Source organism: Centroberyx affinis, unplaced genomic scaffold (assembly GCF_046629955.1).
Source record: "Centroberyx affinis isolate AG114_WGS23_722 - 3 ecotype Tasmania unplaced genomic scaffold, CSIRO-AGI_Caff_v1 ptg001441l_1, whole genome shotgun sequence".
Classification (NCBI taxonomy): domain Eukaryota; kingdom Metazoa; phylum Chordata; class Actinopteri; order Beryciformes; family Berycidae; genus Centroberyx; species Centroberyx affinis.
This window is the reverse complement of record NW_027279915.1, coordinates 57,830-63,829: the sequence shown is the minus strand read 5'-3', so window position 1 is coordinate 63,829 and position 6,000 is coordinate 57,830.

Here is a 6,000-nt window from a genome sequence, read left to right as displayed (position 1 = left end):
TTTACTTTTCGAGATACAGGGATTTGTTCGGGGACAGTCTTGGCTTATTGTGAGTGCTAATGAAACATTAGTTCAAAGTTTCCCGCCACAGGGGGGCTTGTATCCATAGCAACTAGTGACTCAGTCTCTGGGCAGAGTGTCGCGGCCCCTCTTTGGAACCACGCCACTTGGTCATACTTTGTCACAGATACATGATAAAAAGTTTACACGGGTCACAAGACTTTGAACTCTGTTGGTCTAAAGACACTTTTCAATAGCTATTATGGTTTTTACGCAATCGCAGATTACGTTTTATAAGACTTTTGGACAGTTTCAGATTTTATAATGGGTGTGTATTGCGCGGTATGTTCAGACCTAGAGCACGCGACGTCGTCACACACTCTAGCTCCACGCCTTCAAGTTTGATCAGAAATCTTCCAAACATTATCATCTTAGTCCCACAGCTTCCACTCTACAAGCAAGATTTATACACCACATTGTAGGCATTTTTGTCCTCTCTCACCCAATGTTACTTCCATTGAAATAGGACCCACGGTTTTTGAATAAATCGCCCAAAAGGGCAGGGAGTGCCGTCCGACACTCCCATCCGCTTCCATGTAATTTGACCGCTCAAACCCAGAGTGAGAAGAAGAAAAGGAGGTGATTTATATTTTATCACAGCTCCTTTAGTTTAAATCATACAGACACATGTCATACATCAGTGTCGCCAGTGAAGTCTTGGGACGCTCAAAGTGAAAAAACATTTTCGATGCGAGCTTTACTTTTCGAGATACAGGGATTTGTTCGGGGACAGTCTTGGCTTATTGTGAGTGCTAATGAAACATTAGTTCAAAGTTTCCCGCCACAGGGGGGCCTGTATCCATAGCAACTAGTGACTCAGTCTCTGGCCAGAAATTCTCACACCTGCCCGTGATTGGCTAGGTGGACAGTTAATACTGTTTAATACTGTTTAATACTGTCATACTGTTTGTGTTTGTGTGTGTGCGAGGGATGGAGATGCGCACCAAGCAGCAGGCACACTCAAAATTTCCTGAAATTTTCTAGTTATTATTATTCTTCCTTGCAAAACTTCGGTATGTAACTAGTCTCAGGGCGTAGTTGCGACACCCCTCAAAATACATCAAAACGTGCGCCTTGATCGGGAATCAAGTGCTATGACTTTTCTTAGAGATTGTACGTAAAGTTTTCGCACGAAGTGCGAAAACGTGCGATTTTCGGCCCATTGAAATGAATGGAGAATCGAAAAAAAAATCGCACAAATTCATCAAATCGGCCCCTCTTTGGAGCCACGCCACTCGGTCATACTTTGTCGCAGAAACATGATTAAAAGTTTACACGGGTCACAAGACTTTGAACTCTGTTGGTCTAAAGACATTTTTCAATAGCTACTACGGTTTTTACGCAATCGCAGATTACGTTTTATACGACTTTTGGCCACTTTCAGATTTTATAATGGGTGTGTATTGCGCGGAATGTTCAGACCTAGAGCACGTGATGTCGTCACACACTCTAGCTCCACGCCTTCAAGTTTGATCAGAAATCTTCCAAACATTATCATCTTAGTCCCACAGCTTCCACTCTACAAGCAAGATTTATACACCAAATTGTAGGCATTTTTGTCCTCTCTCACCCAATGTTACTTCCATTGATATAGGACCCACGGTTTTTGAATAAATCGCCCGAAAGGGCAGGGAGTGCCGTCCGACACTCCCATCCGCTTCAATGTAATTTGACCGCTCAAACCCAGAGTGAGAAGAAGAAAAGAAGGTGATTTATATTTTATCACAGCTCCTTTAGTTTAAATCATACAGACACATGTCATACATCAGTGTCGCCGGTGAAGTCTTGGGACGCTCAAAGTGAAAAAACATTTTTGATGCGAGCTTTACTTTTCGAGATACAGGGATTTGTTCGGGGACAGTCTTGGCTTACTGTGAGTGCTAATGAAACATTAGTTCAAAGTTTCCCGCCACAGGGGGGCCTGTATCCATAGCAACTAGTGACTCGGTCTCTGGGCAGAAATTGTCACACCTGCCCGTGATTGGCTAGGTCGACAGTTAATACTGTTTAATACTGTTTAATACTGTCATACTGTTTGTGTTTGTGTGTGTGCGAGGGATGGAGATGCGCACCAAGCAGCAGGCACACTCAAAATTTCCTGAAATTTTCTAGTTAGTGTGCCTGCTTTGCAAAGCAAAGGAGCACACTCTTAATATTGCTCATACTTATTATTATTATTAGTGTGCCTGCTTTGCAAGGCAAAGGAGCACACTTATATTATTGCTCATACTTAATATTATTATTATTCTTCCTTGCAAAACTTCGGTATGTAACTAGTCTCGGGGCGTAGTTGCGACACCCCTCAAAATACATCAAAACGTGCGCCTTGAACGGGAATCAAGTGCTATGACTTTTCTTAGAGATTGTACGTAAAGTTTTCGCACGAAGTGCGAAAACGTGCGATTTTCGGCCCATTGAAATGAATGGAGAATCGGGAAAAAAATCGCACAAATTCATCAAATCGGCCCCTCTTTGGAGCCACGCCACTCGGTCATACTTTGTCGCAGAAACATGATTAAACGTTTACACGGGTCACAAGACTTTGAACTCTGTTGGTCTAAAGACACTTTTCAATAGCTACTACGGTTTTCACGCAATCGCAGTTTACGTTTTATAAGACTTTTGGACAGTTTCAGATTTTATAATGGGTGTGTATTGCGCGGAATGTTCAGACCTAGAGCACGTGATGTCGTCACACACTCTAGCTCCACGCCTTCAAGTTTTATCAGAAATCTTTCAAACATTATCATCTTACTCCCACAGCTTCCACTCTACAAACAAGATTTATACACCAAATTGTAGGCATTTTTGTCCTCTCTCACCCAATGTTACTTCCATTGAAATAGGACCCACGGTTTTTGAATAAATCGCCCAAAAGGGCAGGGAGTGCTGTCCGACACTCCCATCCACTTCCATGTAATTTGACCGCTCAAACCCAGAGTGAGAAGAAGAAAAGAAGGTGATTTATATTTTATCACAGCTCCTTTATTTAAAATCACACAGACACATGTCATACATCAGTGTCGCCGGGGAAGTCTTGGGACGCTCAAAGTGAAAAAACATTTTCGATGCGAGCTTTACTTTTCGAGATACAGGGATTTGTTCGGGGACAGTCTTGGCTTATTGTGAGTGCTAATGAAACATTAGTTCAAAGTTTCCCGCCACAGGGGGGCCTGTATCCATAGCAACTAGGGACTCTCTGGGCAGAAATTGTCACACCTGCCCGTGATTGGCTAGGTCGACAGTTAATACTGTTTAATACTGTTTAATACTGTTTAATACTGTCATACAGTTTGTGTTTGTGTGTGTGCGAGGGATGGAGATGCGCACCAAGCAGCAGGCACACTCAAAATTTCCTGAAATTTTCTAGTTATTATTATTATTCTTCCTTGCAAAACTTCGGTATGTAACTAGTCTCGGGGCGTTGTTGCGACACCCCTCAAAATACATCAAAACGTGCGCCTTGATCGGGAATCAAGTGCTATGACTTTTCTTAGAGATTGTACGTAAAGTTTTCGCACGAAGTGCGAAAACGTGCGATTTTCGGCCCATTGAAATGAATGGAGAATCGGAAAAAAAATCGCACAAATTCATCAAATCGGCCCCTCTTTGGAGCCACGCCACTCGGTCATACTTTGTCGCAGAAACATGATTAAAAGTTTACACGGGTCACAAGACTGTGAACTCTGATGGTCTAAAGACACTTTTCAATAGCTACTACGGTTTTTACGCAATCGCAGATTACGTTTTATGCGACTTTTGGACAGTTTCAGATTTTATAATGGGTGTGTATTGCGCGGAATGTTCAGACCTAGAGCACGTGATGTCGTCACACACTCTAGCTCCACGCCTTCAAGTTTGATCAGAAATCTTCCAAACATTATCATCTTAGTCCCACAGCTTCCACTCTACAAGCAAGATTTATACACCAAATTGTAGGCATTTTTGTCCTCTCTCACCCAATGTTACTTCCATTGATATAGGACCCACGGTTTTTGAATAAATCGCCCGAAAGGGCAGGGAGTGCCGTCCGACACTCCCATCCGCTTCAATGTAATTTGACCGCTCAAACCCAGAGTGAGAAGAAGAAAAGGAGGTGATTTATATTTTATCACAGCTCCTTTAGTTTAAATCATACAGACACATGTCATACATCAGTGTCGCCGGTGAAGTCTCGGGACGCTCAAAGTGAAAAAACATTTTCGATGCGAGCTTTACTTTTCGAGATACAGGGATTTGTTCGGGGACAGTCTTGGCTTATTGTGAGTGCTAATGAAACATTAGTTCAAAGTTTCCCGCCACAGGGGGGCCTGTATCCATAGCAACTAGTGACTCGGTCTCTGGGCAGAAATTGTCACACCTGCCCGTGATTGGCTAGGTGGACAGTTAATACTGTTTAATACTGTCATACTGTTTGTGTTTGTGTGTGTGCGAGGGATGGAGATGCGCACCAAGCGGCAGGCACACTCAAAATTTCCTGAAATTTTCTAGTTAGTGTGCCTGCTTTGCAAGGCAAAGGAGCACACTCTTAATATTGCTCATACTTATTATTTTTATTAGTGTGCCTGCTTTGCAATGCAAAGGAGCACACTCTTATTATTGCTCATACTTAATATTATTATTCTTCCTTGCAAAACTTCGGTATGTAACTAGTCTCGCAGCGTAGCCGCGACACCCCTCAAAATACATCAAAACGTGCGCCTTGAACGGGAATCAAGTGCTATGACTTTTCTTAGAGATTGTACGTAAAGTTTTCGCACGAAGTGCGAAAACGTGCGATTTTCGGCCCATTGAAATGAATGGAGAATCGGAAAAAAAATCGCACAAATTCATCAAATCGGCCCCTCTTTGGAGCCACGCCACTCGGTCATACTTTGTCGCAGAAACATGATTAAAAGTTTACACGGGTCACAAGACTTTGAACTCTGTTGGTCTAAAGACACTTTTCAATAGCTACTACGGTTTTTACGCAATCGCAGATTACGTTTTATACGACTTTTGGACAGTTTCAGATTTTATAATGGGTGTGTATTGCGCGGAATGTTCAGACCTAGAGCACGTGATGTCGTCACACACTCTAGCTCCACGCCTTCAAGTTTGATCAGAAATCTTCCAAACATTATCATCTTAGTCCCACAGCTTCCACTCTACAAGCAAGATTTATACACCAAATTGTAGGCATTTTTGTCCTCTCTCACCCAATGTTACTTCCATTGAAAAAGGACCCACGGTTTTTGAATAAATCGCCCGAAAGGGCAGGGAGTGCCATCCAACACTCCCATCCGCTTCCATGCAATTTGACCGCTCAAACCCAGAGTGAGAAGAAGAAAAGGATGTGATTTATATTTTATCACAGCTCCTTTAGTTTAAATCATACAGACACATGTCATACATCAGTGTCGCCAGTGAAGTCTTGGGACGCTCAAAGTGAAAAAACATTTTCGATGCGAGCTTTACTTTTCGAGATACAGGGATTTGTTCGGGGACAGTCTTGGCTTATTGTGAGTGCTAATGAAACATTAGTTCAAAGTTTCCCGCCACAGGGGGGCCTGTATCCATAGCAACTAGTGACTCGGTCTCTGGGCAGAAATTGTCACACCTGCCCGTGATTGGCTAGGTCGACAGTTAATACTGTTTAATACTGTCATACTGTTTGTGTTTGTGTGTGTGCGAGGGACGGAGATGCGCACCAAGCAGCAGGCACACTCAAAATTTCCTGAAATTTTCTAGTTATTATTATTCTTCCTTGCAAAACTTCGGTATGTAACTAGTCTCGCAGCGTAGCCGCGACACCCCTCAAAATACATCAAAACGTGCGCCTTGAACGGGAATCAAGTGCTATGACTTTTCTTAGAGATTGTACGTAAAGTTTTCGCACAAAGTGCGAAAACGTGCGATTTTCGGCCCATTGAAATGAATGGAGAATCGGAAAAAAAACCG